The sequence below is a fragment of the Leopardus geoffroyi genome, chromosome B3 (genome assembly GCF_018350155.1).
Source record: "Leopardus geoffroyi isolate Oge1 chromosome B3, O.geoffroyi_Oge1_pat1.0, whole genome shotgun sequence".
In the NCBI taxonomy this organism is placed as follows: Eukaryota; Metazoa; Chordata; class Mammalia; order Carnivora; family Felidae; genus Leopardus; species Leopardus geoffroyi.
Window position 1 is genome coordinate 133,423,472 of NC_059337.1, and position 24,253 is coordinate 133,447,724.

The following is a 24,253-nucleotide window of genomic DNA, read 5'->3' on the forward strand; positions in this document are numbered from 1 at the left end:
AAACCATTTACTGTATTGCTCTTAAATGATTTTTAAAGGCTTGTCTATAATGATAGCCAATATTTGCAATTATGAATTTACAACACCAGGCACAGAAACTATATCTGTGTTAACTTTCAATCTTCCTCTATTTGCCGGTTTCATCAGGTGATCTCTGCAGGCATCAGAACCTCACATTGCCAGAGGCTGCTTCAGGCTCAACTACTATTTTCTTTTTATTATTTTTATTTTATTTTGTTTATTTATTTATTTTGGGGGGGGGCGAGCAAGTGGGGGAGGGGCAGAGAAGGGGAGAGAGAGAATCCCAAGCAGGGATGTGCAGAGCCCGATGCTGGGCTTGAACCCATGAACCTGTGAGATCACGACCTGAGCCAAAATCAAGAGTCAGATGCTTAACCAACTGAGCCACCCAGGCGCCCCATTTGATTTTCTTTTTAAAATAAAGTTACTGAGAGCATGTCTGGTAGTCTGAGAGACTTTGTAAGAGAATTAATTCTTACAAAGGGAATTAATTCTCATTTTATATTCAGTTCCATAAGGCAGTGCTGCTTAAATTCTCTGTGGTGAAGGACCCTTTTAAAATTTTTCCAGTCTGCTGCAAACTGATACTTTGTAAAAATTAATAAAAATGAATTATTGGGAAAACAAAATTAAAACAAGACATACAAGATAAAAGCTGCAATTTTGTGTTATTAGTTTAACAAACAGGAAATTACAGTGCAATAAATATTAACCAGGGTAAACATAATATAGAGAAAAAGAAAGAAGTAGGAAAATTGTACGTTACTGATTTGCTAAAAGTATGCATATGGGCCACTGATATAATAGGCTCACTATTACATCTGTAGCTTTTTTTTCATCTTAAAGGAAACATGAATCCCTATATTAAATGGTTATAGGCACAGTCTGAATGAACAGTATATAGAAATATTTAAAGTTTTTAGTGTGGCAAACAGCCTTCAGTCTTGATTAATAATTTATCTCAGATCGCCAAGACCACTTGCAGGAGATGGTGTAGATTTAAGCGGTTTCTATGTTTTATTTTGCTAATAATTAAGAAGGAGAGGGAGAGGAAGAGGAGTAAGGAGGAGACACTGCAGTCTCCCAGAATGGAGTAAGAGACTTTAGAGCAATTTTAATAAACTCAGTTTATTCCTTTTAAATTTTATCTAAAATGAAGAAAGTGCTGCTATGTTTTCAGAGTCCTTTAAATACTTAAATAGAAGTCAGTTTCAGCAATGTAGCCTGTAAGTTACAGTTACATCTAAATCATCTTTTGATGAAAGAAATGGATCCTGGACCCATGAATTTTTTTAGGCACAGATCTTCTTTTGATGGAAAAGAAAATTTAAAATGCTTTATCAAACTTCAAGGTGTTTTGTGATAGCCTTTCACAGATGTGCAATATCAAGATCATCACCTACATCACTGATAATTGTTAAATTATGGAATATGTGTCATAATAATCTGTAGAAACTGCTCTTCCAAGCTTCTAACTTTCGTTTTTGCCCTTTGATCTTATCTTGAAAAACATGCTGCATTTCTTCTTTGCATGGAAGCACTGAGACCATTAAAAGTACTGAAGAGCTTAAGCAACCCTGCTTGTCCAATTCACATTTTCGACAAGCTGGGACCAAACCGTCCTCTGGTTTTGTAGAAATGGTGAGTTGTTCTGTAGATCAAACATTCTCAAACATTTGTTCTCTCAATTATCATCATACCTCAGCATAACATAATAGATCTGGTTCCAAAGTATCATATAACACGAGAGAATAATCCAGGATGTAACACACCAGCTTTTACCTAATTCATGACTTTTAGTAGGACACGATGCCTACTGTTTAGTTCCATCATTCTTCTTTCTCACAAGAGAAACAGTACTTGATTTGTATTCTCATGTGAGCCCCTTAATCAGGGTAACTACTCAGCACCATCAGAATGTGCTCCTACGCAGAATGTAAACTCCAAACCATCCTTGTAGACAAAAGTAATCCTTCCTAGTGTTACATAGTTCAGACTTGCTTATGTTAGTCGGCAACAAAGTTGAAAAAAAAGAAATCTCCCCTCCTATCACCATCACAAACAGGAAGATGAGTGAGATTATCGTGCCACAATGAAAAACTATGTTGATGGTTGGAGATGCTCTGTGAGTTGGTCGTTCCCTTTACTGGCCAGTTCCTGAACAGCTGAGCGATGGAGGTCCCAGAGGTAGTACTTGAGCTACCTTCTTTGCTGTGGATTCACCCAGCATTTCCCAACAAATATCTCCGATACACTCTCCACCAAGGTCTTGGCCGCCGTATACGGATTTTAGTCTTGGCAAGCTGAAATACTATTTATTAAGAAGCCTGAGGAAGCCCTAATGTTTATATGTGAAAATATTGAACATCTGCTTCAATCAGACTTTTAGGCCAATATTCTTTCTTTCAAAACATTTTTGTGGTTTTGAACTTAACGTTTGTAAGTCGGTGACTCACACGTTTTGATGGTTCCATTGCTTCGTAGCCACTACAAGTCTACAAATAATTAAACACTAGGTTTTCAGGATGTCAACATCAATGATGGCTATAAACTGAACTCTGTAGGTGAGGGATCATAGTTTCAGGGAAAACCAATATGAACTCTTGGGTCTTTTCTCTTTCAGAATTACTTCCATTTTCACCATTTGGTTTATACTCTTGCTACATTCAAAGAAGCTAAGTATTTTCTTGCCCCCCCCCAAACCTCCTGAGACAAAAAACAAAACAAAAACAACCTCCGATGGGGATTGTTTTGCCTTCAACAAAGTGAGGGTGAAAAGTAGCTAATATAAATTTTATTTCCCTAATTAATAGTGTTAAATCATGAAATGAAAATTGCCAATTAAAAATTAAAACTTGTAAACCTAAGTTGTAAAAATAAATGCTTACGTTTTCACAGATCTTGATACACTTTTAGGGTACAAGTTGACAAATCTCATAAAATATCACGTTACAATATGGTTCTATTGCACATGATTATTTATTACACAACTTGTACTTTATGACTCACCATTTGAGCTTGCCAATACTGAGGTGGTCTATACCCTGTTCAGTGAGATGAGTTTACCCTGGTGAACTTGGCCATCGTAGCAATTTGAAACTGCTATGGAAGCCTCCCAGTGCTTACTCTCAATTTCTAGACCTAACTTGTCACAGATCAGTAAGACTTCACGGACCAGCACCAATCTGCAGACCACACTTTCAGTCGCACCTCCAAAAGTACTGTGGACACAGAACCAATGGTATTTGCTGAGGAACTACATCAGGGATGTGGGATAGGGAGGCAGATAAAGGAAAGGTAGGATTCTAGGAAGCCCTTTGGACAATTTTAGCTTGAATCAATGGGTGGATGGTGAAGCCATTTACTGAAATAGAAAAATGTCTGGATATGTTGAGTTTAGGATGTTAGGAGTCACCCAAGCAGAGATGGTTAAGTATGAATGAGCGAGTCTGGAACTTAGGTAGAGATCTGGGGGCACCTGGGTGGCTCAGTCAGTTAAACGTCCAACTCTTGATTTTGGCTCAGGTCATGACCTTACAGTTTGTGGGTTCGAGCTTTGAGTCAGACTCTGTACCTGACAGCGTAGAGCCTGCTTGGGATCCTTTCTCCCTTTCTCTCTGCCCCTCCCCTGCTCATGCTCTCTCTCTCTCAAAATAAATAAATAAATAAACTTAAGAAAAAAAAAAAAAAAGGCTGGGAAGTATATCTTTATAAACACCATAGCCGGTGAAGACCTCACGGAGAAGGGGCAGCTGAGCAAACACTTGAAAGTGCTAGGAAGCAAGCTTTGTGCATATCTAGGGGAAGAGCACTGCTGACAGAAAGCAAAGCATGTGCAAAGGCCCTGAGACAGGAACACACCTAAATGAGGAAAAGCGAGAAGGCAAGGGTGGCTGGAGCAGCATGAGCAGGGACAGGGGTGGGGGTAGGGGGAAACCGTGGGAGAAGGGGAGGGACCATTTAAGGCCTTGTCAACCACTGTAAGGACACTGGCTTTTATGCAAGTGAGATGAAAAGTCACTGGAGGGTTGGGAGCAGAGGAGTGACCTGACCTGATGCACGTTTGAGGGGCACCTGGGTGGCTCAGTTGGTTAAGCATCTGACTTCGGCTCAGGTCATGATCTCATGGTTCGTAAGTTCGAGTCCCACATTGGGTTCTGTATGGACAGCTCAGAGCCTGGAGCCTGCTTCAGATTCTGTGTCTCCCTTTCTCTCTGTCCCTCCCTTGTCTGCGTTCTGTCTCTGTCTCTCTCTCTCTCTCTTAACAAATAAACAAAGATTAAAATTTTTTTTTAAAGATCCCTTGGGTTGAGGACAGAATTGAGAACAGACTCGGGGCAAAGGCAGAAGCACGGGGCCTGACTGGGAGCCCGGGCTGGTGGCTGCAGCCTGGACAGGGTGCTGACATGACGGATGTGAAAGGCAAGAGAAAGAAGGGAGCTTGGGGTGATGCCGAGGTTTTTGGCATAAGCAACACAAAGGGTGCAGATACCATTAATTAAGATGGAAAAACTACAAGAGGGTGGTTTGGGGGGGAAAGATGAGGAGTTAGGTTTTGACCATGGAGATGCCTATGACATATCCACGTACAGAGCTAAGTAAGAACAGAAAAATAGGAGGCCCCTAGACGCGATTTAAACGTCACTCATAGGGACTGGTTAAGTAAGTCACTGCACCAATACACTACTGAAGGAATGGCCGTTATGAAGCATGTGATATAATCGTACTAGTACGAAAATTTGTATTATATGAAAAAGCAAGTTGCAGAATGGTACGGTAGCATTTTAATGAAATTATAAATAATCTATGTATGTATGTGCCTATATATGTTAGCTTATATGCCCAGAAAAAAATCTGGATATATACACCACAGACAGCTAATTGTATCTATCTGCGGAATGGGATTGGCAGAGGGGAGAAAGGAATGAACACATTTTACTTTATTTATTTCTGTATTACTAGAAGTTTTCAATAAAGAACATATATCCTATATGTAATATAAAAACTAATAAAGATTGAAAAAATTTTAGTGTTTTATTTTTAATTTTTATTAAAAAAGTGTTTTTAACGTTTATTTTTGAAAGAGAGACAGAGCATAAGTGGGGGAGGGGCACAGAGAGAGAGGGAGACACAGGATCTGAAGCAGGCTCCAGGCTCTGAACTGTCAGCACAGAGCCTGATGTAGGTCTTGAACCCATGAACTGTGAGATCATGACATGAGCCAAAGTTGGATGCTTAACTGACTGAGCCACCCAGGTGCCCCTTTATTTAAAAAAATTTTTTTAATGTTTATTCATTTTTGAGAGAGATAGAGGGAGAGCGGTGGGGGGGGGGGTGGTGGGTGCAGAGAGAGAGGGACAGAGAGGATCCAAAGTGAGCTCTGGCCTGACAGCAGACAGCCCAATGTGGGGCTTGAACTCACAAACTATGAGACAGATCATGGCCTGAGCCGAAGTCAGATGCTTAACTGACTGAGCCACCCAGATGTCCCTTTACAGGGTTTTAAATGCTGCTTGGTTCATACACACGAAACACTCTCAAACCCAGGCACATTGTGTAAAGGCTGTTCTCTGAGACAGGTAGAAATTTTCTGATTGCAGCTTTTGTCTGAGGCAGCAAGCAGGAGATCTGGGGTGACTGGCACCGGGAAGAGGAAGAGTGAACCAAGGCAACCGCAAGGGGAAGACAGGAAATAAGTCAAGGGACAGGCATGATACAGAGATTGAAAACTCAATCTTGGGCAGGATTGAATCTCTAGACCTGTCTTTGTATGGCTGGCATAGGGTTTATCAATTTCTTTTTTCAAGTTTTTATCGAAATTCTAGTTATTTAACATATATGGTTAAGTTGGTTTCAGGTGTAGAATTCAGTGATTCATCACTTACATACAACACCCAGGGCTCATAGCCATGTGCCCTTGTTAATACCCATCACCCATTTAGCCCATCCCCGCCCACCTCCCCTCCAGCAACTCTCAGTGTGTTCTCTATCATTAAGAGTCTCTTCTGGGGGTGCCTGGGTGGCTCAGTTGGTTAAGCGGCTGACTTCGGCTCAGGTCATGATCTCGCGGTCCGTGAGTTCGAGCCCTGCGTCGGGCTCTGTGCTGACAGCTCAGAGCCTGGAGCCTGTTTCCGATTCTGTGTCTCCCTCTCTCTGACCCTCCCCCGTTCATGCTCTGTCTCTCTCTGTCTCAAAAATAAATAAATGTTAAAAAAAAATTAAAAAAAAAAAAGAGTCTCTTCTGGGTTACTCCCCACTTCTCTCTCTTTTCTCCCCCTTCCTCTATGTTCAACTGTTTTGTCTCTTAACTTCCACATATGAATGAAATCATATGGCATTTGTCTTCCTCTGACTTATTTCACTTAGCATAAAACATTCTAGCTCCATCCACGTCATTGCAAATGGCAAGATTTCATTCCTTTTGATGGCTGAGTAGTATTCCAGTGTGTGTGTGTGTGTGTGTGTGTGTGTGTGTGTGTGTGTGTGTGCGCGCGTATCTTCTTTATCCATTCATCCGTCGATGGACACAGGGGCTCTCTCCATGGTTTAGCTGTTGTTTATAGTGCTGCTGTAAACATTGGATGGATGCCTTTAGGCAACTTGGGAGCTCTTCGGTTTGGCATAAGCCTCACCACTCCCCATGACCTCACACGCAGCCAAAGTCACACGTTTATGTCACTGGGGACAATGACTTTTACACTCTTATACTGACACGCATCGAGTTCCTTCCCTGGGCTACGTGCCGTATTCAGTTCTGCCATGTGCTTTGAGAGCAGGAATAGTTTCCCCCGTGAATTCTGCACTTGTCTCAACTATCTGTTAGCCAGATTCATGTTCTTGCTCATGTGCATAAAAATTGAAGTGGTCACATTACTTTTTTAGTTCATACTCAGGCTGTAAATGGGTGAACTGTACAAATCAGCAGGCAATGGAGTCCTGACTTCTGATTTAATTTTCCTGGACTGATAAGAGCTTTCCTTCTGCTTAAGCACAGAAGTGGCACAAAGCTACCGTGACCCAGGTCATTGTTCCGATGACTATGGCAGGGAGAGATGGAATCCTGACAACACAACACATGTGCCCATGCAGAGTGGATGCTGCTCACCGTCTGAAGGTGGGGGAAAGAAACCTTGGCAGGTAAAGACCCAAGAAAGTTAAAAATAAACTCAGCATCGCTTTTGCCAAGCAGCTTTCCACACATTAAATAATATCCATTCTAAGATGACTGTGAGTGGCTATTAACATAATTATTTGTTGAATGAATGAATAAACAAATGAATGCTCTACATGTGGTACCTCTTTATCTCAATGAAAAGAGAGCCCTAAATAGATCTCTGTGGAATTCGTTCTTTCAAAGTGGGTTTCAAGATCTAATGATGGCCCCCAGGCCGGCGCTGGGCCCTCAACTTCTGCGTATGGCACATAAAGCTATGTAGAAACTTTACAAGACCTGGACGGGAAGGGGCCATCGCGTTTAACCGCACGTCTCCAGGGGGAAAAAATACTCTGAAGATGTACTATTTCCAATAATCATGGAATACACATTGTCTTTTAAGATTTGTTTCTCAGAACAGCAGAGATCATTTAGTCTGAGAGAACAGAGAGTGGCTTAATTATTTTTTTTTTTCCTTCTTTAGATTCTCTGCCAAAAACCACAGAGCAAAATGAAATGACAGTGTGGGTAGACAGCTGCTAAGTAATCTCTTTGTTGTATTTCTAATAAGATAGCTACATCATTTCTGTTGCTAACGTATAGCCATATTAGTTCTGAAATAAGCTATTATGGTTTTTTCCCCTCAGTGGACTCCAGTTGCAATAAGTAATACATCATTTATAATTGGAAATGCGTATCCTTATGAAAAAAGTTTGCTCCTTCTTGCTTAAACTTTTAAAGACTTTTGAGTATATTGCTTGAATTTGAAACCAGCAGCTTGATTTGCGCATGTCATTTGAAACTGACTGAGCACCTTGTTCGGGTCAGGCTCTGGGGGTATAATGAGTAAGAAGGGAAGCAGGTGAGGGCGGGACTCTGAGGGAGACGCACTCAAGGGAAGGAGACTGGGAAAGTTGGCCAGGAGAGCAGAAGAGCGTGGAGGTCAAGGGCAAAGAGCGTGGTTAGGAGGGGGTGAGCTTGTATGTGTCAAATGCTATGGAGAGCAACTAAAGCAGCCGCTGGTTTTAGCAGCAAAGAGGCCATTGTCCAACCTGGTGAGAGCGGTTACGGCGGCATCCCTGGGGCAGAAAAGAGGTCGCAGTGGACTGGAAGGGATTTGGATGTGAGAACAGAGGGGTGGGCATGGCCTAAACGTGTAGCTTCAGACAGAGTGGCTAACTGATGCCCTTGGGTCCACAGGAAGCAGACGGGGGCTCCTGTGGAAGGGTCTATCCGACACTGTGGGGCAGAGGGAACAGCACCTTCACCATTGTGGCAGGAGGGAAGGACTCGTAGTGGCAGGTCAGTGGTGAGTGGTGGGATCTCCAGCCTCCTCACCACCATGGTCCTTATGGACAACATACAGTAGAAACACAGAGGGAGCAGGGAGTGAAAGACATTCCTGCTTGGAGAACTTCAATTCTCTTTCTTCCTTTTTCTTAAAGCCTGGGTTAAAAAAAATTTTTTTTAATGCTTATTTAATTTTGAGAGAGAGAGAGAGAGAATATGAGTGGGGGAAGGGAAGACAGAGAGGGAGACACAGAATCCGAAGCAGGCTCCAGGCTCTGAGCTGTCGGCACAGAGCCCGACGCTTGAACTCACGAACTGTGAGATCATGACCTGAGCCGAAGTTGGACGCTTAACCGACTCAGCCATCCACGTGCTCCTGGATTTTTTTTAAGTTGATTTATTTATTTTGAGAGAGTGTGTGCACAGGTGGGGCAGGGGCAGAGAGGGAGGAGAGAGAGAGAGAGAGAGAGAGAGAGAGAGAGAGAGACAGGGTAAAATCCCAAGCAAGGCTCCACACTGTCAGCACAGAGCCCGATGAGGGGCTCGAACCCACGAACTACAAGATCATGACCTGAGCCAAAGTTGAATACGTAACTGACGAACCACCCAGATGCCCTAAAACATCAATTTTCTTTCTTTTTTTTTTTTTTTAAATTTTTTTTTTCAACGTTTATTTATTTTTGGGACAGAGAGAGACAGAGCATGAACGGGGGAGGGGCAGAGAGAGAGGGAGACACAGAATCGGAAACAGGCTCCAGGCTCTGAGCCATCAGCCCAGAGCCCAACGCGGGGCTCGAACTCACGGACTGCGAGATCGTGACCTGGCTGAAGTCGGATGCTTAACCGACTGCGCCACCCAGGCGCCCCTAAAACGTCAATTTTCTTAAGAAATGGGAAGCAAGGCCACTTGCTGAGTGTGACAGGGAAGATGGTGGGGCAGGAGCCCGACATAAGCGGCAAAGGTTTGAAAATACTCCTGTGGGAACCAGGAAAGAGCTGCCTGGAGAATGAAGAAGGACCCACGGCGACACAGAGGCCCAGGTGGGATGGACGCGTTTATACCATGTATCCTGTGTATACTGCAGGCACTCAGGAACCTCGGTGGAAGGCAGAAGACAGAGAGTCGAGCTGAGCTGTGGCTGTGGTTTTGCCAGGCTGGAGTGATGGAGGAACAGGGGGCGGGGGGTGCTGGGAAGTTGAGGGCATTGCCAAGAGTCTAGACCCTAGACAGGGAAGGAAGGCAGCCTCACACGAGCCTCACTGTCCGAGAAAAACACAGAGGGGGAAGGGACTGGAGGGCCTGATGAAGTTAAGATCAAGTGTAATGGGACCAGTACTAGGCCCGGGCCAGATGGGACCCTGCCCTGGACCCCACATTCTGGAAGGGCTCTGCTCTGGCCCTTATCTGGCTACACCCCTCTCCATATAACAAAGAATCTGCAGGATGGGCCGACCCGAGCCTACACCCTCCACCTTTGAGAGGACATTCCAGGTACCTGGGGCCCTAGGATTGATTCCCTACCCAAAAAGCCCTAGGCCCACGTTCAGTGCCTCTGTGGGCCTCTTCCCGGGGGCCTCCTCAAAGGGTGACTGTTTGTAAGAGATGTGGATGAAGCTTGGAGTGAGGGATGCTGTTCACATAAGTGTGTGAGACCCCTTGCCACTGGGAGCAGAGCCAGGGGACAGGGGCCATTGATGTCCCATGTGGACCTTCAAGGAATTGATGGTTTCTAAATCAAACCTTTGCCTTCTAGCTTGTTATTAAAGTATATTTTTCAAGGTAGGAAGAGAGAAAAAATTTAATAGCTTACCTTGCTTTACAATATATAGATAGATACGCTATATAGATAGATAGACATACGCACACACATACGCGTGGGATTCCACATGTACTCTTGTCCCAGGCGTGCCAACGTCAGGGGTATGCCTGAACGAGGGGGTCATCTGGGTAAGAGGTTGAAATAGGGATTCTTAGATTTCTGAGTCAACATGGCAGAGTAAACACTTGCTGAAAATTCTCAGTCTGAGGCAACATACAGAAATAACAGGTAAAATATTTTGTGAAATCCCATAAGCTTTGTTCTGTTTATTTTCTATTTGCATTCTCTGCTTTGCTCTGTGCCCCTCCGGATTACATGACTTGGGCTCCCTGCCTTCTAGTTGCATTTGGCCGGCGTAAGGTACCAGCAAGAGATAGGAGGGTATGAAGAGATAGGATGGGATATTTGTTTCCTGCTCCCTCCCTGTTTCGGGCCTGCTTTCTAACAGTGGCTCCTTCCCTCCACACTCAGCTTCTACCAGGAGGCCCCTTGTCGCAGTGCAAGCCATCCCTGAAGGCCAATAATCACATCTCCTCCTGTGCGTCTGCAGGACTCGGTGTGGTTACAGCCTTCTCAAATGACCTTATTGGATTCTTTATTCCTGCCCATACTTCTGTAAATAGTTTCTTCATTAAAATCTCTTGAATTTAAGTATCTGAACGAGATTCTATTGTTTGCCAGGGCCTCGACTAATTGAAACCATTTTTAAAAACAAGAAAAGAATGCCTCTGTAAATCGGAGAAGAGAATGACCCTCGGTGGTAAGTAATGATTAAGACTCTGGGGCCTTTGTGAAATTGGGGTGGGGGTCTCGCGTTTCTATATCTGCAGAAGAAAGGGACTGAATATGCCCCACAGATATCAGGGAGTGGGGAGGGTGGGATGAGATTAGTTTTCTGTTATTTCAGTTGGGGTTCAGTCCCCAAATTACCTGCGACTAGAAATGAAGGCAAGATGCCTATACTGGACTAGCCGCTGAGTCTGTACTGCTCTTGAGCTCAGAGACTGTTACTTCCCTGCAGTGGGATTCCCAGGTTATGCTTAATTTATGGCTTGTTTCAGAGCTAAGGATCTCCAAACCACCCTTCAGGGGGACCCTTGTAAAACAAATCCATAGGGAAGTTATGCCCTCCAGAAAAGAAAAGAAAAGAAAATTACAACATATGTAAGGATGTGCAGCGTGATTAAAGACAGTCCAAGGAACGAGACAACTCACATCTGAGAAAGCAGAACAGAACAGAACACTCTGAAGAAGACTTCAAATCCTCAAAATCATAATGGAAGAATGGCCGGTATCAGATGAGACTGTAATTTGTAGAAGATCGTGGATAAAAGAAAATAAAAGGCCTTGGGGATGGAATACACAACACGGTGACTAGTTAATAGTACCATACTGCATGTTTGAAAGTTGTTACGAAAGGGGACCTCAGAAGTCCTCATCACAAGAAGAAAATAATTTGTTATAACTATGTAACATAAGGAATGTTAACATTGTGGTGATCATTTTGCAATGTGTACAAACATCTAATCATTATGTTGTGTACTGGAAACTAATGTTATTTGTCAATTACACCTCAATGAAAAAAATGTTAAGGTTATGAAATATAGAAGAGATAGAAAGAAAAAGGAACCAACTGAAAATCTTGGAATGAACAAATATAACTGGCAGGTTTGACACAGCTTAAGAGAGATTTAATGAGCTGTAAGATAAAACTGGAAATCTCCCAGACTGCAGTACAGATATCTAAAAAAAGAGAGGGAAAAACCAAAAGGAAAATTAAGGAGACACAGGTGATGTAAGGGAAAGCAAAGACCTTAAACTAAAAGAAGTTTCAGAAGGAGAGAAAAACTGGAGGAGAAAATATTTAGTGCTGCAAATATCAGATTAAGGGAGAAAAACAATATGTGCATCTCACACGTATAGGAAAAAACATTCAAAGAAGCCCAGTGCCTGTTTATAATGGAAAAATTTAGCAGATTTAGACTATAAGGGATTTTTCCTTCCAGCAAAACCCTATATAGCAACAACACACGAAGTGGTGAGACTTTAAAAACGTTCTTATGAAAAGCCAGAAACGCAATATGGATGCCACTAAACATTCCTACTACCTAATATTGTATCAGAGGTTCTAAATCGTGGGACACAGTTATCTGGATGTGAGATTTCAGAGATGACGCATTTCCTGTAGCGATCCAGGGTACGGCTAAGGGAGCAGACAGCTGAAGTGACGGAGGTGAAGGTCACTGAACTGAGAGTGTGGAGGAACTGAAGAGCTAAAGCTCCGGGGAGCCCCCAGATGATGTCAGGGCGTTGGGCCTGGGGGAGGCTCTAAGTGATTCAGGTGACGTGGAGGTTGGTGGATGACAGTGCAAAAGAGTAGGGTTTGTCACAGGGTAGGGAATGATGGTCTCCAAACAGCATCTTGCGTCTTGAGCCGTGTTTGCTCAAAAGACCACGTGAGCAGAGCTCTTAGGAAAGAGCCCAATGCCACTTAAAGCAAGAAGGCAGATGCAATGTTTTACTCGCCGGTTAAGGATGCGGCAAAGTTCATTTATGATGGGGTGAAAATGATCAGAGATGTCCTCTGACAGTCTGAAGGAGGGGAAAGTGAAGGTGGGTCCGAACAAAGGAAGATCAAAGTGGAATGGGGATGAGGCAACCGGAGAGAACAGAGGGGCTTGTGGTTTTAACCGGATAATAGGGCCGTGAGCCTGGTGGGATTAGGCGGGACGAGGTGGTGTCAAAGACAAAGCCCTCTCCATCAGCATGTTGCAGCTTCGACAACAGAAGAATCCATTATATGGGTTTAGAAATGGAACACAAGGCCTCGTTGAGGCTACAATAGGAAGAAATGGAAAAAAAATACACTGACCTCCAGATTAGATCCACTAAGCATTAATGACAGATTTTTTAAAAAACATTTTGAGAGAGAGAGAGAGAGAGAGAGAGAGACAGACAGACATGGGTACATGGGAGAGGGAGAGAGAGAATCCCAAGCAGGCTCCTGGAGCTCGACTCAGGGCTCTATCTCATGACTGTGAGATCATGACTTGAGCTGAAATCAAGAGCCAGACGCTTAACCTACCGAGCCACCCAGGCGTCCCAGCAGATTTCTCATTTAATGGTGCCTTTGTACCATACTATAGTCCACACTTAACACACATTCAACACAGGCATGCCCACATTTACCAACATTAGAGATCGAGAGGAATTAGGATATGTCATTAAAGAATGTTTCTGGAACAAATACCAAAGTCTTACAGATAATGCATGTTTAATAGAGGGCTGTAGACTTGCAATCTGGAAATAGTATTCAATGGGTTAATTTTATATGGAAGCTGCTTGAGATATTTTTATTTCACACTTTCAACGAAGTTGTTTTATACTTTGTATAATTAACCTCAAGAGAAATAGATTTTGGAGACCAGCCTCTCTGTTGACCACTTAGCTGCCCCCCAATAAGCAACTGTCTCCATTACATCTGCCTTATCATTTCCTCTGATGCACAGCATGGCACACGCAAGTCTTAGGAAGCATCCCTTTCAGTAAGGAACAAATATCAAAATAAGCAAGGATTGGCATCTGTTAGCCTATGAATCTGGACTGTTAATTATGTAAGACAAACATGATGTATTCAAGAAAATAGTACCCATTCATCTGCTTTTTTTCAAAATGGAAAAGCACTACATTTAATTTGTGGTTCTCTGCATTTTAAATAGGCAACTCAATGAAGCAATAAATGTGTTCATAATGAATAGATTTTTCTACATAGGAAACTCTTAATGGCAGTAGCATAACTGAAGATTTAACCTGGTGAACATAAAAGTAAACAACAGAAACACATAAGGATAATTTGAATTGGCCAGAAAATAACATTTCAGCAAAAGAAAAAAAAATCACCATTGTTGAGAGTAATTTTTAGGTTGTGATATAAAAACGCATCACTGTGTAAAAAGATAAGACTGCTGTAATTAAATTACCAGTATCTAAAATAAGATACAGCTCTCTATGCATCCTGCCTCTCTCCTCATAACTGCTGAGCTTGGTCACTCTGGTGAGCCCCTCTGGCCTTCCTATCTCTTCATCTTCTTCCTCACGCTGCTGCGTTTTTTTCTTCTTTCTTTTGGTCCTTTCTCTAAACTCCCACTGTTCTCCTACTCCTAAACCTTTTCGCTGAGCACCGTGGAACCTCCACTTCTAATTAAACTAATCTATGCTAATGCCCTCCCTACATCATGCCTTGATTGGAGCTTGGTTCCCTGTTGGAGACATGGTTTCCTTCCACCTGCTCTCCAAATCTCCTCCCCTCCTGACTCTTCTGGAGCCTCGCTCTACTGATTTCCCCCTTCTCTCTTGTGTCGTTAATCTTCCCTCTTGAATGGGCTCCTCTCCACAGAATCATAATAATCTCAAATCAATCCCTCTCCGTTTTCCCACCTCCCACACCCTCTGCGATCTTTTCCCCTCTCTCTTCCACCAACCCTCTCCCCTCTCTTCAAGCTGTTGGAGCCTACCACTCCACAGACATTGTTCTGGGTACGGTCAATGATTCAATAACTTCCTTGTTGCTAAATCGAAAAGATACTCTTAATGCTCATATTACTGAACTCCTGACAGCACTGGTCACCCCTGATGCTTCCTCCCTTCTTGAAACTCTTCTCCCTCGGTCTCAATGACCCCATCTGTCTCTGGATTCCCCTAATTCTTTGGGTGCCTTTTATCCCCGGTTGGTGTGCCCTATGGTTCTCCCTTAGGCAGTCTTCCCTTCTTGCTTAAATCCTCTCTCTGAGAGATCTCACTCAGCCCCTGGCTTCAGTTGCTGTTCATATGCTGATGTCCCTCAAAATCTATGTCTCAAGTCCATATTCACCTTCTCGCCAACTTCAGAACTGCAGATCCAAATGCTGAGTGGGCATCTACTCTTGGACAGCCTGAAGGTGGCCCAAATGGACTCCATCTTTCTCCTTTTTAAATTAAAACAATTTTTGTTTTTGAGAGAGAGAGAGACAGACAGAGAGAGAGAGAGAGAGAGAGAGAGAGAGAGAGAATGAAGAATGAGTGGGGGAGAAGCAGAGAGAGAGGAGGAGGGAGAATCCCAAGCAGTCTCCATGCCCAGCGCAGAGGTCAACGTGTGGCTCAATCCCACGACCCTGGGATCATGACCTGAACCAAAATCAGGAGTCAGATGCTTAACTGACTGAGCCACCCAGGTGCATCTTCTCCTTTTTAAAGCTGTACTTTTTATGTTCCCTCTGTCAGTGAACATTGTCATTACTCCCAAGTGCTAAACCTGAACTCTAGATTTGATCTTGATGCCTACCCCACTCTTCTCTAATCACAACCCAACTATTTACCTAGATCTGTAAACTTCTTCACGCAAAATATCTCTTACATCCATCCACATTTCCCCAACACCTCAGCCATACCATAGCCCAGATTCCATCAGCTCTCTTTCATGGCCACAATGACCCCCAACCAGTCCCCCTACCTCTAGATATCCATTCTCTATAGTCAGGGAGATCTGTCTAAAACACAATCTGATGTCACTCTCCTTTCTTAAAAACAGTCCAAGATTCTCCATTTCCCCTAGAAGGAGGCCCTAGCTCCTGATCTAACAAAGCCCCTTGTAATCTGGCTGCCGTCCTCTAGCCTGGCTTCATAGCTTGCCTCTACTCTTGCTCTAATTACACTCGACTTCCTTTATTTCTGCAATGAAGCCATGATCTCTTGCATGGGGATCTGTACATGCTTTTCCATATATCCAAAGCAATCAACCTCTCTTCTTTGCCTGGCTAACTCTTTTTTTTTTAATTTTTTTTTCAACGTTTATTTATTTTTTTGGGGACAGAGAGAGACAGAGCATGAACGGGGGAGGGGCAGAGAGAGAGGGAGACACAGAATCGGAAGCTGGCTCCAGGCTCTGAGCCATCAGCCCAGAGCCCGACGCGGGGCTCGAACTCACGGACCGCGAGATCGTGACCTGGCTGAAGTCGGACGCTTAACCGACTGCGCCACCCAGGCGCCCCTGCCTGGCTAACTCTTATTCAACCTACAAGAATCAGTAGCGGGTGCTTGGGTGGCTGAGTTGGTTGAGCATCTGACTCTTGATTTGTGGCTCATGATGCCAGGGTTCTGGGATCAAGCCCTGCATCAGGAGCCCTCCATCAGTGGAGGCTGATTGAGATTCTCTCTCTCTGCCTTTGCCCTTCTCTCCCACTTGTGTGTTCTCTCTCTAAAATAAAGGATACATATTAAAAAAAAAAAAAAAAAGAATCAGCAGAGACATTACTTCCTGCGGAGTCGTCCTTACACAGGGCCAAGTGCCCCAGCAATGTGCTCCCGTGTCACCTGGTGCTTCTCCCATCACTGTGCTTCCCACACTCCATGGGAACTACTGTTTAACTGTAGGTGACCATTAGTCCTGTGGGCAAGTTCCACGTCTGTCCAGTACACCACACTGTCCCTGCGTGAGCCCAGGCCCAGGTATGGTAGGTACTCAATATACACTAGATCTGTGGTTCTCAACACTTTGTGGCTTCAGGATTCCCTTACACTCTTAAAACTCGAGAGCCCTGAAGAGCTTCCGTTTTTATAGGCTTTATCAATATTTATCATACTAGAAATTGTAGCTGAGAAAATTTCAAAATATTACTTCATTAAAAATGACAATAATTTCACTGCATTTTTAACCAAAATAACATGTTTTTGAATGAAAACTAGGTAAATTTTCCAAAACAAAACAGCGAGAAGAGATTTTATATTCGTGCAAGTCTTTTCGATATATCGCTTAACAAATTACAGTTAGGTTCTCGTATCTGCTTCTGAATTCCCTTTGTGGTGGCATGATTGTAGTATGTAAAGAAAAATACAGTTTACACAGACCTGTAGCTGAAAGGGTAGGAGTATTTTAATAGTCTTTTCAGATAATTGCAGATATTCTTTACTGATGCTAGACTGTAACTCAATATGTGGTAGTTTCTTAAAGGCTGGCTGCAATGTAGAATATGAAACCATATCAATTAACTTTTCATACTTTGTTACATTAAAATCCAGAGGTATATCTTGTACTTTCAATAGATCCTTTACCCAAGCACGATTTTGTAATATCATGCATTGGTTATCTGAGAAATATTAATTCACTGAGTTACACAGATCTTCTAAATGTTAACACCTTTCATTATACAATATAAAAAAAATCACATTTGTTAATATCACCATTGAATTCACCAGAAAAGTCTTTACGTATTGAGAAACTGTCAAGCTCACAGTGGTGGATACAAGTTTCCCAAATTCTAATTTTCACTTGAAAGCTTGAATTTTATCATTGGCAACAAACACTGTCAGTTGTTTTTCTTGAAATGACAGGCTCACATCGTTCATTTTTGAGAAAATGCTGACCAAATACTCAAGTCTGAGTAACGATAGCTTGTCAGTCATTCTTTCAAATAAAAATAGTGTTTCATTAAAACAGTAGCCGGTTCAGATCTCAACTTAAAGAGCTTTTCCTGGAGACAACCATTGTGCTTCGGCATGTAACCCAAATGCTGTACAAATACTTCCTAGCATATTAAAAAGATGTGTGCTTGAGGACTGAGATTTAATAAAATAATTCTTTTTTTTTAACGTTTATTTTTGAAAGAGAGAGAGAGTGCGGGCAGAGAGAGAGGAAGACACAGAATCCGAAGCAGGTTCCAGGCTCTGAGCTGTCAGCACAGAGCCCGATGTGGGGCTCAAACCCACAAGCCATGAGATCATGACCTGAGCTGAAGTTGGACGCTTAACCAACTGAACCACCCAGGAGCCCCTAGTAAAATGATTCTTATTGCTTCACCAAGGATATTCTTTTTTCTTTTTTTTTTTTTAGTGTTTATTTATTTTTGAGAGAGAGAGAGACACGGAGAGAGAGTGAGCATGAACGGGGGGGAGGGGAGCAGAGAGAGAGGGAGACACAGAATCCAAAGCAGGCTCCAGGCTTCAAGCTGTCAGCACAGAGCCCGACACGGGGCTTGAACCTGTGAACCCTGAGATCATAACCTGAGCTGAAGTCAGACACTCACTCAATCGACCGAGCCACCCAGGCGTCCCTCACTAAGGATATTCTTAAGTGAAACTGGCAATTTTTCCCCCCCACCGAGGGGCAAGGTGATGCAGAACGAAATGATTACGAGCACAGTTCGGTGCTACTGCCTTGATTCATGCTACAGACCGGTAGAACAGTTCCTGTGGGTTCATCTACCACAGTTTTGCAGCACCGATGCAAATGTCAGCAGTGTGAACCAGGGTAAACAGTGCCTGAGCATCAGGAAAGTCGTTTTGACCTCACACACCCCGTCGGGCATGGATCATCTGTAGAGGGCCTCTGGGCCAGATGAATGACACAAGGAAGGAGATACAAGCCAGCTTGGGTGCCTGTGACAACACTGCCCGGGGCCCTGGCTCTCCCCACCGGACCTCCATCCTGAGCTCCTTCCGCAGAGCTCATTCTCCTGCTCTTTACTCTGGGGCTTTTTGATTGCTTCCTTCCACCCAACCCTTGGTTTTGCCTCGACCCTGGGGTGCTGACACCTGTGCCTTAATAAAGTCCTGGCTGCAACTCAATTTTCTGGCTGCATTTTTGTTATTATTTCTGGGACCCGGCTTTGGATATCAGCCCTCTGGCCCCAGGCCCCACGATAAGGAGTAAGGCAAATCCTCCTCGGCATTTTTTCTGGACCATTCTGGGATGGACTGTGCAGGTTTACTTCTCACTAGCTCTGTCTCACACTGTGCACACTAGAGGAGGCAGGATTAGAGGGATTAGGGATTTGGTACAAAAGGATAATGTTTAGGAAGATACCTAACTTTGGAGGTAAAACAAAACTGTCTTGCTGGTTGTCTTCTTGAAAGATAAGATGAAATATTCTTTTACTCTTACAGATACGGGTCAAAATAAAAAAAAAATCAAGTGGTCAATGAACATATGCTAAAAGAAATGCTCAACATAGAACAGTTTTGAATTGTGTGCTCATCCATTTCTCTTCCATCACTACTTTACGATTATGCATCAGAAGTTCATCCAAGTATGAGACTTTGGTAAATGCATCTTTTAAATATGAAAGTTAGAGTTGGGTGTGTACAGGACAAGGTATTTTTTTTTTTTGCTGAAAACAGCTTTCAGCAAATAGCAAATTATTTAGAAGCAAATTAATATGATTTTCAAGGAGGTCTGTCCCATTGAACAAATCATTTTTTATCATTACAAAAGAAATGCTTTCTTCTCTTGGCATACCTCTTATATTACTTTTCTGAGCATTCTTGAACTAAGGCTTCCTTGTACTTTGAACAGCCAAGCTCTATCACAGTAATGTATCTGTGTGAAACAAACCTCCAATATTTCTAAGAGTCAGTGATAGAATGAAATGCCTTTCATGTCATTGCTCAGCTCTCTTCAAAATGAGCCCAGAGGCTTAACTTCAAGGGGCTTTGGGAAGATATCTCTCTCTGCCCCTGTCAGTGAGGGGCACTGTTGTAGGAAAGCAGAGATTTATGGGGTGATGGTTGCTCAAAGGCATGTGAGGTGTATTCCATGGAGAAGCAGGCTGAAGATGGAGAGATAGAGGCCAGTCAGGAGCCCTAGTCCCAATGGTGTGTCTATGGGACAAGGACAAGGGATCTCAAGGGTGGCTAGTTTCCCATTCCTTCATAAACAGGAATATACTGATGTCCTACATGAGGCTGACCTGGGTCTCCGAGACATTGAGAGGCAGTTTTGCATAGTGAGGGTCTTGAGTTTTAGAGGCAGACCACCTGGGTTTGAATATTGGCTCCATCATTTATAGGCTGAGTGACCCTAATCTGTGTTCATCTCGGAGAGTTGTTATAAGGCTGTAAAGATACCATCTACATAAGGTGCTTAGCATAGTAGCTGGCATGTAGCAGGTGCTTAACAAATGACAGCTATTATTATTCACATTATTCTTCTGAAAGCATAAGCTGTGCATCTCCTAGAAGGAGAAGAAACAGATCTAGGACTTTTATATTCTTTTGCTACCAATCCCAGGGAGAGGATCCTGAGAAAAAGAAGATTCTATCAGATCTCTCGGGCACCAATTAAAGAACACGCCGCTCTCCATCAGGAGGATTTACACCCTCACTGGGAGGCACATCTCTAGGCATAAACATCTGGATTCCTAACAAAGAATTATGAGAAGATACAGTCTTGTTGGGTGAAGAGTCGGGAGGATACCAGCCGGTGTCAGGTCTCCGTCAGAACTCTAGGCCTAGAGTCCCTTGATCTCCCCAATTTTGATAAACTTCATCTCTACTCTGCTTCAAAGACTGGCCTTCCACGCTAGACCGGGGGCCTTGTCAATGACACAGAACTTCTCTACGTATGAATTATCCAGTGTCAAGATCCAATCCACTGTATACAGCTCCCCACTCTTACAGCTCTATTGCTCTTTGATTCTCAAGTTCTTTCAGCATCTTTTGAGACTCCTAGGACCCTGACCATTCTACATTCTCTTAGTCTTCAAGTACCTGTCTGGTTTTACTTTTTCTCTAGTTGGCCTAGAGTCTATGGTGCCATGCCTTTAGTTATATGGACCGTTATCCTCAACACTCCACCTGCTCCTTCTTCTAGCCCACCCAACCTACAAAGTCCAAACCCAGTACTGATCCAGTCATAGTTCCTCAGACAGGTTTTGGATCCCATTCCTCCCGCCTCTTAAGGGCCTTGGCTCCTTCGGTCATATTCCTCTGCCTTCACTTCTACTTATTATTTCTTCCCAACACATCTATGTTATGAAATATCTCTCCAGATTCCAAATTCTTCTCTAGCATCTTAGTCTTCAAAAATAGTTTTACACCAGTTCCCTCCACTTCCTCCTCATCAATTCACTCCTTAACCTAAAAAGCAAGCTGGCCTCTGTTTCCATGATCTTATCCAAACTGCTTTTCTTGAGGTTGGTCATATCACCAAATCCAAGGAATCCTCTTTAATTGGCACGTCCAACTGCTGACACTGCTTCCTCTTCTAAAGGGTATTTCCCTTTTCCATATCCAGGCTGCATCGCATTCTGCTCGCTCTAGAGACCCTTGCAGTGTGACCGCATTCAAAGCTAAGACTTCAACTCATAGGATTCAGAAACTGATACCGTGGACCTTAGACGTCTCTGCTGACTGGAGACCCCATATGCACACTGGTTAAGAAGGCACACTCTGAACTCAGATAAACCTGCATTCCAGCTCCTGTCTCTGCACTGACCAGCCATCCAGCCACGAGAAAGTTACTTCACTTAAACCTCAGGCTCCTCAACTACAGAATGGGGTAATTATATCGCTGGTATCCACCTCTAGAGTTCTCTTGGGGATTAAATTAAATAATGCATGGAGAAGCATATAATTAACACTCCATAACGTTAGCGATTGTTGTTATTACAGGATTCTCTACCCAAAACTCCCGAAGGAACTCAAACTTCAACTCAAATTACAAAATCAACTTAATGCCCTCATGCTCCTCCTTCATTACAGGAATCATCATAATAGCTTCTGTCTCTCAAGGATACATTTTGACAACTGATCTGTAAGTTAAATATTAGTGACCCTATTTCATATATATATATATATATATATATATATATATATATATATATATATATATAAAACAACTGAGGTTTAGAGAAGTTAATTACTCTGCTGGAAGTGACAGGAAAACGACAGTTACGATTCAAACCCTGGCCCTTCTGACTCCAAAGTTAATGCTTCCTCGCTCTGGTAAACCACGTCAGTGTTCGAGTCCCAAGCCAAAACCCAAGACCTTTATTTTGGACTTCTTCCCGTCTCTCTCGGCTATGTCGTGTGCTGGGGAACTGGTGTTCATGGGAGAAAATTCCCTGATTTGTAACACTTGCTGATTTCCAGCTCCCAAGGCGATGTCACTGAATGTGAGCTGAGCAAAGATGGGCAGAACTGGCATGGGAGCCCGCATGGGCCGGCTCTGGCACACCGTTGGTTCCATTTGGATCCAGATAGTTTGATTGAAAGCAATTTGCCAGAAACAACTTAGTCAAAATGACGTTGGTGAAAACAACGTGTTAAAACGACGTGACTAGAAAAGAATACCATTCAGCGATTGGCTACACACGTTTTCTCTGTTCTACTCTCTTCCTGAGTGACTTACTTCTGGCCATTTATTGTCCAGGACGTCCAAGCAGAGGCTGTTGGTGGTAAGGTCACAGCCTCTGCAGCCTCCAGGCCTCTCGGTCTTCCCTGTCTGGGCTCCAGGTACACAGGAAACTCCCCGTTCCTCGGGGGCCAACACCTCCTCGCCTCCAGGTCTCCGCTCAGGCCTGGAATGTCCTTCTGTCCACCCCATCATCTCTGCCTGGCTGACTCCTCTTCCTCATCTTTCGGAGTAGGGAACCGCCACGGGGGATACTCAACAAACTAAATGTCAAACAGCGAGAATTAAGGTGGAATTTTGTACGCGTCCAACGACTGGCAGACTGCTTCAACACGTTTTGCTAGTTTTTCACAACATATGGTGTGACCCTATTTCAATAGCAAAGAGTGCACACAGATATAGAAAAGGATCTGGGAACTTAGTCTCCAGGGGTTTCAGCAGATTTGCTAAATAACAGGTGGATTACGTGAGGGTTTTTTCCCCCCTTTGGTCTATAGTTTCTGTAGTAAGCACGCATTGCTTCTATAATAAAAAAAAAAAGCCTATTTCTGTAAGATATTTTTATTGTTAACGTCTTTGTATTTCAATTGTTCACTACGGTAAACAATTCTGGACTGGCTGCCCATTCGTTGGATAGAAAAAGAGCTTGGAAAATAATGAAAAACGGGTAATTTTTAAGACCACAGAAATCATCACATGGTGTACAAAAAACCACCAGAATGGAAGAAACCAGACTCCCGAGAGGTTCACTTTCAACGGCAGTGTGATTTCAGCAAGATTATTGGGTTGACTAAATTATATTTGGCCAAATTCTACGCTATTGTTAACTCTTCCTCCTTGAAATCTTTTATGATTCTTCAGATTTTTGTCGTTTTCATTTCCTCTGTTTCCAGGTTAAGGAAACAACCAGATTCCTTATGGTGCACAGACGTGTTGTGATCAGAGCTTTACCTCGTTCTTGGCATCCCTCTTGCTACACTTTCCCCTTCACCCCCTTCTCCCCAATCACCCACTGGCCAGCCTTGAGCTCCTTGCTCCAGGAACGCAAACTCTATGTCCCTGAACACGTCATGTGGTTTCAGTTCTCTGTACCTCTGTACGAGCTGCATTCCCTGAGATGCCTTTAAAACACACACATGCACGCACACCCAGTAATACAAAGCAGTTACTCACACTGCAAAGTATTCCTGTTAATCCTATCTGCCTTATGGATATGACTGCGTCTTCTTCACTCGAGCGTTTGGAGTGTCTCCGGACCTCTCGCACCCAAAGTATGGTTTGCACACCCGCAGTGTCAATATTCCTTGCGAGCTTGTGACATATGCAAATTTTTCAGGCCCCACCACACTATCTACTGAGGCAGAAACTACGAAGATGGGCCCCAGGAAGGATGTTTAAAAAGCCCTCCAGGTGTCTCTTAAGCACCTAAGGTTTGAGAAGCACTGCTCCAGGGAATCGGTAATGTTGGCTGAATGAACTGATGGTGAAGAACCTGGAACGCTCCTTTACGTTTTTTTAAGACCTACATTCATTCCAAGCTTTTGCTTTTGTTGATGTCAGTCCACACACATTTGTATGTTCGTAAACAAAATGAGCAACCAACCTTTTCAAAATGTCCAGTGAAATTTTACTTAATTATTGGATCACTTTGGACAATGCACTTTCTCCTCCAAAATGAGACAGTTAACATAGGGCTTCATTTATTATTATTAGCTATTGTTTAGTAGCTAACTCTGCGTCACAGTTCTGAATTTTGGTTGGAGGAGCGGGACCCCAGGAAGTTACAGACACAGTGTTTTGCCTAGT

The 24,253-nt window shown here is 43.3% G+C and overlaps 1 protein-coding gene across 1 annotated transcript in view; it reads right to left on the minus strand.

The window, feature by feature from the left end:
• The window catches only part of EFCAB11 (EF-hand calcium binding domain 11), a 158,966-nt gene that overhangs the window by 34,345 nt on the left and 100,368 nt on the right, over nt 1-24,253 (minus strand). The window lies entirely within an intron of this gene.